Source organism: Giraffa tippelskirchi, chromosome 5, assembly GCF_054371585.1.
Source record: "Giraffa tippelskirchi isolate mGirTip1 chromosome 5, T2T-mGirTip1v1.2.pri, whole genome shotgun sequence".
Lineage (NCBI taxonomy): Eukaryota > Metazoa > Chordata > Mammalia > Artiodactyla > Giraffidae > Giraffa > Giraffa tippelskirchi.
In genome coordinates this window covers 97,435,082-97,447,156 of record NC_137279.1, presented here as the reverse complement: position 1 = coordinate 97,447,156, position 12,075 = coordinate 97,435,082, and positions in this window count along the sequence as shown.

Here is a 12,075-nt window from a genome sequence, read left to right as displayed (position 1 = left end):
GTGTGCTAGGTCCTGGGGATAAGGCGGTGATCGTCCCTCCCTGTAACGGTTCAGGGTTTGGGAGACTGGCCGCTTTACTCCCCAAACCTCAGCTGTCTACCTATCTCACCTTTTAGATCACAAACTCCACCAGGGCAGGGACCACACCTAAAAGGTGATCTTGTTCACTGCTGAATTTCTGACACTTCCTATCACAGTGTCTGAATATAGCAAGTGCTCATTGTGCGTCTATGAGAAAATGAATGCTTGTATAATTGAGTGACCAATCCCATTGTGTACCTATGATGGTAGCAGGGGCATAATGCCTGAGGTGGTGGAAGAAAGAACACCTGGTCTGACTGGGGAGTGAGGGAGGCCTCATGGAAGCTGGCATGTGATGGGTAAGAAGGGGTTTGCCAGGCAGACATGAGGGAAGAGGCCTGGGGCAGTCAGGGTATCTCGGAGCATCTGTTCTGCTCAGCAGGGTGCTGGTGGCCTGCTGATGCTCATCACCCCTTTCTTCCTTGCTTCCAAAGCAGAATGGGGCAAAAGAGGGGAGGGGAGCAGCTTTGGCTCAGTCCCAAAGCAGTGTCTTCTGGCCCCTTCCTCCCTGACTCATTCTCCACACATCGCAGCTAGAATGATCTTTTAAGAAACTTAAATAAGTGTTACTTTCATGCCTAAAATCCTTTGGTGGTCTTCCATGCACTAAAAATCCAGATGCGTTTCCCAGGACTACAAAGCTTCACAAGTCCCTTCACCTCCTAATGCGTCTCCTCCTCTGCTCTCTTCCTCCCACCTCACTGGGCTCCAGCCACGCCAATCTTTCCTCTCCTCCTCGAACACACCAAGGTTGTTCCCACTGTAAGGCCTTTGAACTCTGCCTGGATTTCTCTTCCCCAGAACCTCATAGAGCTAGTGATCCAAGTTGGGGTGCTTTGTGCTGAAGGGAAGAGTCTGCTAAACAGGCCATGCTTTTCTCACGGAGGGCAGCTGCCAGAGCTGGTTCAGGGGCTGCCTTTCTGCGGCTCCCACCTTTCCCCCCACGGTCACGGGAAAAGCAGGAGGACCTGGAAGGGACTTGCTAGTGGTACTTGCCTGTCTTTTCAGAAAAGCAGAAGCTTCCTCAGGACACCCCCTTCACCACCCGCCCCACCACCTTTTGTTACCGTCTTGGCCAGAACTGTGTACGTGGCTCCCTCTTGAAGGGTGACTAGGAAACTAAGGGTTTAGCTAGTGAACAGTGCCCTCAGTAGCTTCTTGTCACTTCCTCAGAGAGTCTTTTCCTGGGGATCCAACTGAAGTCGCCTCCCCCAGACATTTAAAAATCTTTAATTAAGAAAGTATCACATCACTGTTTTCTTTTCAGCACCTACCACTGTCTGATACTATCTTGTCTGCTTGTTTTCTTGCTACTGTTTTGTGGCCCAGGAATGTGAGCCCCAGGGGAGCAGGCCTTGTCTCTTGTGCACTTGCTTGGATGGGTGGATGGTGGTTAGAAGCCTGACTGTATGTGCCATGGAGGCTTGATTGAGGCAGTGGCATGAGAAGAAATGAATCCTAGTTGTCTTTCAGTTCAGTTCAGTTGCTCAGTCGTGTCTGACTCTTTGCAACCCCATGAATCGTAGCACGCCAGGCCTCCCTGTCCATCACCAACTCCCGGAGTTTACCCAAACCCATGTCCATTGAGTTGGTGATGCCATCCAACCATCTAATCCTCTGTCGTCCCCTTCTCCTCCTGCCCCCAATCCTTCCCAGCATCAGGGTCTTTTCCAATGAGTCAACTCTTCGCATGAGGTGGCCAAAGTATTGGAGTTTCAGCTTCAACATCAGTCCTTCCAATGAACACCCAGGACTGATCTCCTTTCGGATGGACTGGTTGGATCTTCTTGCAGTCCAAGGGACTCTCAAGAGTCTTCTCCAACACCACAGTTCAAAAGCATCAATTCTTTGGCGCTCAGCTAGTTGTCTTTAGGGGAGGAATTGCCTGGACTTGTGATTTGAATGGGGTGGAGTTATAAGAGGGGATTGTAGATTCTAGACGGACTTCCAGGTTTCTTGTGTGGACAAGGAGAGGGGTGAGAGGATCATTTACTTATGCAGAAGGGTTGTATAAGGGGCAAAGGAAATGGCGAGATGGATTTATTTTTTGGTTGTGCTGTGTGGCTGGTGGGATCTCAGTTCCCTGACTAGGGATTGAACCCAGGCCATGGCAGAGAAAGTACTGAATCCTAACCGTTAGACCACCAGGGAACTCCCCAGGAGATGGATTAGGATCAAAAGCTTTCCACCGATGTGTAACTGGATCATGGGTAATACTGATGGTTAGCTTCAGTGGGGTTGACAGAAGTTTGACTGCAGTGGACGTAGTAGTGATTGTGAGCTGAGGATGTGGAAGGGGATGCGTGCTCCCTATGGACATGACCTTCTAGGAACATGGCCAGGAGGAAGATGGAGGAAGGGCAGTAGGTGGAGAGGCAGCGTCAAGGATGGACTTTTGTAACGGGAGATGCTGAGCATCTAGGGATTTGACGTCTTCTATTGCTGCAGGTCTGTTTTAGGCTAAAAAACATTCGGAGCATCTTGGAAACGTCAGATGGGCCCTGACATCCAGAAGTAATGGGGACTAATGGGCAGGCCTGACTTTGCCATCATGTGACCCAGAGCGACCTCCGCGTCAGTTTTCTCATCCTCACAATTGGAGCAGAAGCTCTCATGGGCTTGCTCTCCTCATGGGGTGGGAAAACAGGGCTGGGCTGGAAAGCTTGGGCTCTCATCTCACTGGATGGGCCTCTGCTGCCCTCTCCTGGGTGAGACGCCACTAGGAGAATGCCCGCTCCAGGCCCAAGGAGTGAGCAAGAGGAAGAGGAACAGGGCTAGGAGTTGGGAGCGTGTTCACACATTCCTGGATCCCTATAATAGAAAGTTTTTCAGAAGTTGCGAAATCCAGGGCCTTATCTTCAACAGAGCTGCTTCATGAGCCCGTTTGTTGTCTCCTTTAAAGTGTCATAACCTAAGGTTGCAAGGTTGATTATTCATTCATTTGTTCACTTATTCACTATTCAACAAATACTAGGGTACATTATATAATCAGGATGCAAAGTTTTGAAAATAAGACACACTCTTTCCTCAAGAAACCCATAGTCTAGACAGTTCCCATGGATTCATGGATAATTATAATCAGTTTCAAAAGTGAAATGATAAGAGAAAAGGGCAAGCTGTTGCAAGGGCACGGGGAGGGGTACCTTGGCCAGAAAACATTTCCAGTATGTGGAGCTAAATGCTAACAGATGATCAGATATCAACAGGCACCAAGTTGCTGCCCAATATCATATCTCCCCATTATTAAATCTGAAGGGCAAGTCTTGTTTCTTCCAAGCAAACTTCTTCCTGAATTCTTTCCTCACTCTTATTTCTGTGCTTAACAGTCTTGTAGGCCCTTGGTTTTCCATATCTGTAAAAAGTGGGACATGCTACTAGATTTGACCTTTGAGCATTGTTGTCATCATGAATCGGAGTTCTATGGATGCTAACATTAGCTTTGTAAAAGCAACTTCTTGAGAGCATGCTAGCACATTCATTATAGACATACAAACCCAGAAAATTTTCAGCATCCATGGGAGGATTCTGCTTTACCAGAAAGAATCAAATGTGCTTTGCGTACAGTAGCTTTTCACTAAATGCTTGTTGGAAAAAAAAACAGGCTGTTGGCACTGATAAAGTATTCCTGTTGTCCCCTTGGATTGCTGAGTTTCTTCATCTACAAGGGGGATAACATGTCTCTTGTGGACTTGTTGTGTGGGGTGCCGTTACACTTGCGGGCAGCATGCCCATGGTAGGGCTCTGTAGAGAGCAGTGCTTGTTTCAGTGAGGTGGTAAATTTAACCTGGGACAGGGCGCAGTCATAGAGAAGAGTCTCCAGGGGAAGAGGGAGTAAACTAAAATTAAATGCAAGTTGATATGTTGGAGTTTAGGCCTATTTGTGGGAGACTGAAGACTCACAGCTTTCTGGAGAAAGCGTCTTCAAGGCCCAACACAACATCAGTAGTCACACTTTGGACCCATCTCTCACAGGCCCCAGATGGCCTGGAATCTAAGACAGGTCCTTCAGGAGCAGGACTTCACAAAGTAGCCTATACTTTGGTCATTGAGCTGGAGAAGTGACAGCATAGAGCACTCAAAGAATTACAGCGATAAGTGCATCTCTGGGAACTGGAAGAACAAAATCCCAATAGTTGTCTGGTAGCTGTACTCAGTTCAGTTGCTCAATTGTATCCAACTCTTTGCGACCCCATGGACTGCAGCACAACAGGGTTCCCTGTCCATCACCAACTCCTGGAGCTTGCTCAAACTCATGTCCATTGAGTTGGTGGCCATGCAACCATCTCATCCTCTGTCATCCCCTTCTCCTCCTACCTTCAGTCTTTCCCAGCATCAGGCTCTTTTCCAGTGAGTCAGTTCTTCTCATCAGGTGGCCAAAGTATTGCAGTTTCAGCTTCAGCATCAGTCCTTCCAATGATATTCAGGACTGATTTCCTTTAGGATGGACTGGTTGGATCTCCTTGCAGTCCAAGGACTCTCAAGAGTCTTCTCAACACCACAGTTCAAAAGCATCAATTCTTCAATGCTCAACTTCTTTATAGTCCAACTCTTCACATCCTTATATGACTACTGGAAAAACCATACCTTTGACTAGGCGGACCTTTGTTGGTAAAGTAATGTCTCTGCTTTTTAATATGCTGTCTAGGTTGGTCATAGCTTTTCTCCCAAGGAGCAAGCATCTTTTAATTTCATGGCTGCAGTCACCATCTGCAGTGATTTTGGAGCTCAAGGAAATAAAGTCTGTCACCGTTTCCATTGTTTCCCCATCTATTTGCCATGAAGTGATGGGACCAGATGCCATGATCTTAGTTTTTCGAATGTTGAGCTTTAAGCCAACTTTTTCACTCTCCGCTTTCACTTTCATCAAGAAGCTCTTCAGTTGCTCTTTGCTTTCTGCCATGAGGGTGGTGTCATCTGCATATCTGAAGTTATTGATATTTCTCCTGTCAATCTTGATTTCAGCTTGTGCTTCATCCAGCCTGGCATTTCACATAATGTACTCTGCACATAAGTTAAATAAGCTTTATTGACTACATCAAAGCCTTTGACTGTGTGGATCACAATAAACTGTGGAAAATTCTTCAAGAGATGGGAATACCAGACCACCTGACCTATCTTCTGAGAAATCTGTATGCTGGTCAAGAAGCAGCAGTTAGAACTGGACATGGAACAACAGACTGGTCCCAAATTGGAAAAGGAGTATGTCAAGGCTGTATTGTCACCATGCTTATTTAACTTATATGCAGAGTACATCATTAGAAATGCTGGACTAGATGAAGCACAAGATGGAATCAAGATTAATGGGAAAATATCAATAACCTCAGATATGCAGATGACACCACCCTTATGGCAGGAAGTGAAGAAGAACTAAAGAGCCTCTTGATGAAAGTGAAAGAGAGTGAAAAAGTTGGCTTAAAACTCAACATTCAGAAAACTAAGATCATGGCATCTGGTCCCATCACTTCATGGCAAATAGATGGGGAAACAATGGAAATGGTGACAGACTTTATTTTGTTGGGCTCAAAAATCACTGCTGATGGTGACTGCAGCCATGAAATTAAAAGATGCTTGCTCCTTGGGAGAAAAGCTATGACCAACCTAGACAGCATATTAAAAAGTTGAGATATTACTTTGCCAACAAAGGTCTGTCTAGTCAAAGCTCTGGTTTTTCCAGTAGTCATTTATGGATGTGAGAGTTGGACTGTAAAGAAAGCTGAGTGCCGAAGAATTGATGCTTTTGAACTGTGGTGTTGGAGAAATCTCTTGAGAGTTCTTGGACTGCAAGGAGATCCAACCAGTCCATCCTAAAGGAAATCAGTCCTGAATATTCATTGGAAGAACTGATGTTGAAGCTGAAACTCCAATATTTTTGCCACCTGATGCGAAGAACTAACTCATTGGAAAAGAGTCTGATGCTAGGAAAGATTGAAGGTAGGAGGAGAAGGGGATGACAGAGGATGAGATGGTTGGATGGCATCACCGATTCACTGGAGATGAGTTTGAGTAAATTCCGGGAGTTGGTGATGGACAGGAAGACCTGGTGTGTTGTAGTCCATGGGGTTGCAGTGAGTCAGATATGACTGAGCAACTGAACTGAACTGATGTACTCTTTTCCCAGTTTGGAACCAGTCTGTTCCATTTCCAGTTCTATCTGTTACTTCTTGACCTGCATACAGATTTCTCAAGAGGCAGGTCAGGTGGTCTGGTATTCCCATCTCTTGAATAATTTTCCATAGTTTATTGTGATCCACACAGTCATAGGCTTTGGCATAGTCAATAAAGCAGAAATAGATGTTTTTCTGGAACTCTCTTGCTTTTTCAATGATCCAACGGATGTTGGCAATTTGATCTCTGGTTCCTCTGCCTTTTCTAAATCCAGCTTGAACAGCTGGAAGTTCACAGTTCATGTACTGTTACTGGGGCCTGGCTTGAAGAATTTTGAGCATTTCTTTGCTAGCGTGTGAGATGAGTGCAATTGTGAGGTAGTTTGAGCATTCTTTGGCATTGCCCTTCTTTGAGATTGGAATGAAAACTGACCTTTTCCAGTCCTGTGGCCACTGCTGAGTTTTCCAAATTTGCTGGCATATTGAGTGCAGCACTTTCACAGCATCATCTTTCAGGATTTGAAATAGCTCAACTGGAATTCCATCACCTCCACTAGCTTTGTTCATAGTGATGCTTCCTAAGGCCAACTTGACTTTGCATTCCCGGATGGCTGACTCTCGCTGAGTGATCACACCATTGTGTTTATCTGGGTCATGAAGATCTCTTTTGTACAGTTCTTCTGTGTATCGTTGCCACCTCTTCTTAATATCTTCTGCTTCTGTTAGGTCCATACCATTTCTGTCCTTTATTGAGCCCAACTTTGTATGAAATGTTCCCTTGGTATCCCTAATTTTCTTGAGGAGATCTCTAGTCTTGCCCATTCTATTGTTTTCGTCTTTCTTTGCGCTGATCTTTGAGGAAGGCTTTCTTATCTCTCCTTGCTATTCTTTGGAACTCTGCATTGATATGGTTATATTTCCTTTCAACAGTATGAAAAGGTAGCTGTAGGGTGTACATCAATTAAACTGTAGGGTACATTAATTAAGATGTACCTGAGAACGAAATCTGATGGAAGGAGGCCAAATGGGTTACTGTGTTTTGTTTCCACATTTTAGAGAAATGAAAACTAGATGCCAAGGGGAAGAACTGAATCTTAGAATTTCTTCAAGTAGAAATTGCCTTGGAGATCAGCCAGTCCAGTCTTATTTCCCAGATGGAGAAACTTATCCACAGATGACAGTGTGGCACAGGGGACTGGCACTCTCCTGATTTCACATCTAATGTGATTCTAGTATTTCACACTGGAAAAAAGCTACCTAGACTCGTTTAGCTTGGAGAACAATAAGTAGATGACAGTTCAGGAACAAGGACGTACTGTGTGTCCATGGATAATTAACTTACTCTGACTGTAGGTGAGGTCAAAATCCATTCATTTATCAACAAGCATTTTGAGTGTGTGCCAGCTCTCTCTCATTCAAGGTCACTTCCGTCTCCGTGCCTCTCATTTTTCAGTTCTGTATGTCATCTTGCACTAGATGTTATGGGAAGACCTATCAAGTGTAAAGACAGGTCGCTCACCCCTAGAGAGCAGGCAAGATTCACAGTGTATTCTGTGTTTTTTTTTTTTGGCTGAGGCATGTGGAATCTTAGTTCTCTAACCAGGGATCAAACCTGCTCCCCATGCAGTAGAATCATGGAGGCTGAACCATTGAACCACCAGGGGAGTCCCCAGCATGTGGTCTCTTGTGTACAGCTTATTTCATGTAGCATATATTTAAATCTATCTGTATTCGTTAGTTTGTTCCTTTATCTCCTGCATAGTAGTCCATTCTTTATGCACCAGTTGATGGCCGTTTGGGTTATTTCCATTTGGGGAAATAAAGCTTTGATGAACATTAAATTAATAGTAACTTTTCATTTCTCCTTAGTAAATATCTAGGACTGGGACTGCTGAGTTAAATGGTAAGTGTATATTTAACATTGTAAAGAATTGCCAAGTTCTTTTTCTTAGTGGCTACTCCATTCTGCATATATATTGTGGCTCAGCGGGTAAAGAATCTGCCTGCAATGCAGGAGACCTGGGTTTGATCCTTGGGTTGGGAAGGTCCCCTGGAGAAAGGAAAGGCTACCCACTCCAGTATTCTGGCCTAGAGAATTCCATGGACTATATAGTCCATGGGGTTGCAAAGAGTTGGACACGACTGAGTGACTTCACTTACCCCATTTTACGTTCCTACCAGCATTGTATGACCAGTTTCTCTATCCTCACCAGCATTTGATATTGTCACAATTTTTTACTTTAACCATTCTGATAGGTACATAGTAATATTTCCTTGTGGTTTTAATTTGCATTTCTCTGGCTAATTTTGTTGAACATCTTTTCATGTGCTTCCTGTCCCTCAATATTTCCTTTTTAATGAAATATATGTTCATGTCTTTTGCCCTTTTTCTGAATTGCCTGTGTGTTTTGTTTTTTTTTTACTTAGAGTTATTCTAGCTTATTTAGATATGTAGATATATGGTTTGCAAATATTGTTTCCCAGTAGTCTGTCTTTTCATTCTCTTCACATGAGCTTTCAAAGGAGCACACATTTTTAACTTTGATGAGATCCAAATTCTTGATTTTTCCTTTTATAGAGCATGTTTTTGTTGTCAAATTTAAGAACTCTTTGTCTAATCCTAGATCTTAAAGATTTTCTCCTTTAAAAAAAGTTTTATAATTTTACAATTTACATTTAAGTCTGTGACCATTTTGAATTGATGTTTGTATAAGGCATTACACTTAGGTTGAATTTCGTTTTTGGCCTATGCCTGTCTGATTGCTCCAGCATCATTTGTTGAAAAAGCTGTCCTTCCTCCATTGAGTTGCTTTGGTATCTTTGTCAAAAAAAGGAGTAGAACATATTTGTGTGCGTCTATTTCTGAGATCTCTGTATTTTTCCTCTTATTGATGTGTCTGTCCCTCCACCTGTAACACACAGCATTGATTATTGTCACTATATATTAATAATAAGTCTTAAAGTTGGGTAGACTGATTTCTTACACTTCATTGTTTTTTTTTCTGAAATTATTTTAGTTGTTCTAGTTCCTTTGCCTTCCATATAAATTTTGGAACCATACTATATTTGTCAACAAAAAATGTTAGGATTTTGATAGTAAATTTCATTAAACCTACATATCAATTTGGGGGAAAGAATTGACGCCTTTACTAAGTTGAGTCTTCTGATCCATGAACATAGAATGTCTCCATTTATTTAGATCTTTATTTCAATGGCATTGTATAGTTTGTATTTGTATTTGTTTTGTTATTTATACTTAAGCATGTTTTGAGCAATGACAAATAGTATTTTTAATTTTGGTGTCCACACAGGGGTGTGTGTGTGTATTAATGCGTTGTTGACCAGAGACATATTAATACGTCTTTTGTTACCCAAATGTTATTGACTGGAGACATCTCAATATTCACTTACATGATAATTTGCTGGCCACAGCCATTAGTTTCTGTGGAAATCCCCCAGTCAATAATGTGTTAATTTGCTTCTAGGAGGTTTTTGTAGGTTCACTAAGATTTTCTACATAGAAAATTTGGCATCTGCAAATGGGGACAGTTTTACTTTTTCTTTTCAAATCTGTATGCCTTTTTATTGCCCTTTCTTGCCTTATTGCACTGTCTAGAACTACTAGCACTATTTTGAATAAGAGGGATGAGAACAGATATACTTGCTTTGTTCTTGATTTTAGGAGAAAGGCACTCACTCAGATTTTCAGCATGGAGTATAACGTTAGCTGTAAGCTTTGTAGGTGTTCTTGTCAAGTTTTAGAGATTTCCTTGAATTCCTATTTTCTTGAGAGTCTTTTTTTTTTTTTTAAATCACGAGTGGGTGTTGAATTTTGTCAAATGATTCTTGAATCAATTAATATAATCATGTGATTTTCTTCTTCAGAGTCTTAATATGGTGGATTACGTGGGTTGATTTTTGAATATTGAACCATACTTGCCTCCCAGGAATAAACTCCACTTGGGCGTAGTATATAAATCTTTCCATACATTGCTAAACTCTATTTGCTGATACTTTGTTAAGGATTTTTAGATTTATATTCATGACAGATATTTGTCTGTACTTATCTTTTTTTTTTGTACTGTTGTAGTCTGTCCCCTCTCCCCACCCCTGGGTAATATAGCTTCATAAATTGAATTGGAAAGTATTCTCTCCTCTTCTACTTTGTGAAAACGATTATATAGAATTGGTGTTAATTCTTCTTTAAACATTTGGTAGAATTCTCCAGAGAAACTATATGGGCCTCAAGAGGTTTTTGCTTTTTTGGTGGTGGGGGAGAAGGGGACACTTTAAAATTACTCAGTTTTCTTAATTGTTACCAGTTCAGTTCAGTTCAGTCGCTCAGTCGTGTCTGACTCTTTGCAACCCCACAGACTGCAATATGCCAGGCCTCCCTGTCCATCACCAACTCCCGGAGTTTACTCAAAACTCATGTCCATTGAGTCGGTGATGCCATCTAACCATCTCATCCTCTGTTGTTCCCTTCTCCTCCTGCCTTCATTCTTTCGCAGCATCAGGGTCTTTTCAAATGAGTCAGCTCTTCGCATCAGGTGGCCAAAATATTGGAGTTTCAGCTTCAACATCAGTCCTTCCAATGAATATTCAGGACTGATTGCCTTTAGGATGGACTGGTTTGATCTCCTTACAGACCAAGGGATTCGCAAGAGTCTTCTCCAACACCACAGTTCAAAAGCATCAATTCTTTGGCGCTCAGCTTTCTTTATAGTCCAACTCTCACATCTGTACATGACTACTGGAAAAACCATAGGCTTGACTAGATGGACCTTTGTTGGCAAAGTAATGTCTCTGCTTTTTAATATGCTGTCTAGGTTGGTCATAACTTTTCTTCCAAGGAGTAAGCGTCTTTTTATTTCATGGCTGCAATCACCATCTGCAGTGATTTTGGAGCCCCCCAAAATAAAGTCTGCCACTGTTTCCACTGTTTTCCCATCTATCTGCCATGAAGTGATGGGACCGGATGTCATGATCTTTGTTTTCTGAATGTTGAGCTTTAAGCCAACTTTTTCACTCTCCTCTTTCACTTGCATAAAGAGGCTCTTTAGTTCTTCAATTTCTGCCATAAGGGTGGTGTCATCTGCATATCTGAGGTTATTAATATTTCTCCTGTCAATCTTGATTCCAGCTTGTGCTTCATCCAGCCCAGCGTTTCTCATGATGTACTCTGCATATAAGTTAAATAAGCAGGGTGACAATATACAGCCTTGACGTACTCCTTTTCCTATTTGGAACCAGTGTGTTGTTCCATGTCCAGTTCTAACTGTTGCTTCCTGACCTGCATACAGATTTCTCAAGAGGCGGGTCAGATGGTCTGGTATTCCCATCTCTTTCAGAACTTTCCACAGTTTATTGTGATCCACACAAAGGCTTTGGCATAGTCAATAAAGCAGAAATAGATGTTTTTCTGGAACTCTCTTGCTTTTTCAATAATCCAGCAGATGTTGGCAACTTGATCTCTGGTTCCTCTGCCTTTTCTAAATCCAGCTTGAACATCTGGAAGTTCACGGTTCACGTATTGTTGAAGCCTGGCTTGGAGAATTTTGAGCATTACTTTGCTAGTGTGTGAGATGAGTGCAATTGTGAGGTAGTTTGAACATTCTTTGGCATTGCCCTTCTTTGGGATTGGAATGAAAACTGACCTTTTCCAGTCCTGTGGCCACTGTTGAGTTTTCCAAGTTTGCTGGCATATTGAGTGCAGCACTTTCACAGCATCATCTTTCAGGATTTGAAATAGCTCAACTGGAATTCCATCACCTCCACTAGCTTTGTTCATAGTGATGCTTCCTAAGGCCCACTTGACTTCACATTCCAGGATGTCTGGCTCCAGGTGAGTGATCACACCATCGTGATTATCTGGGTCGTGAAGATCTTT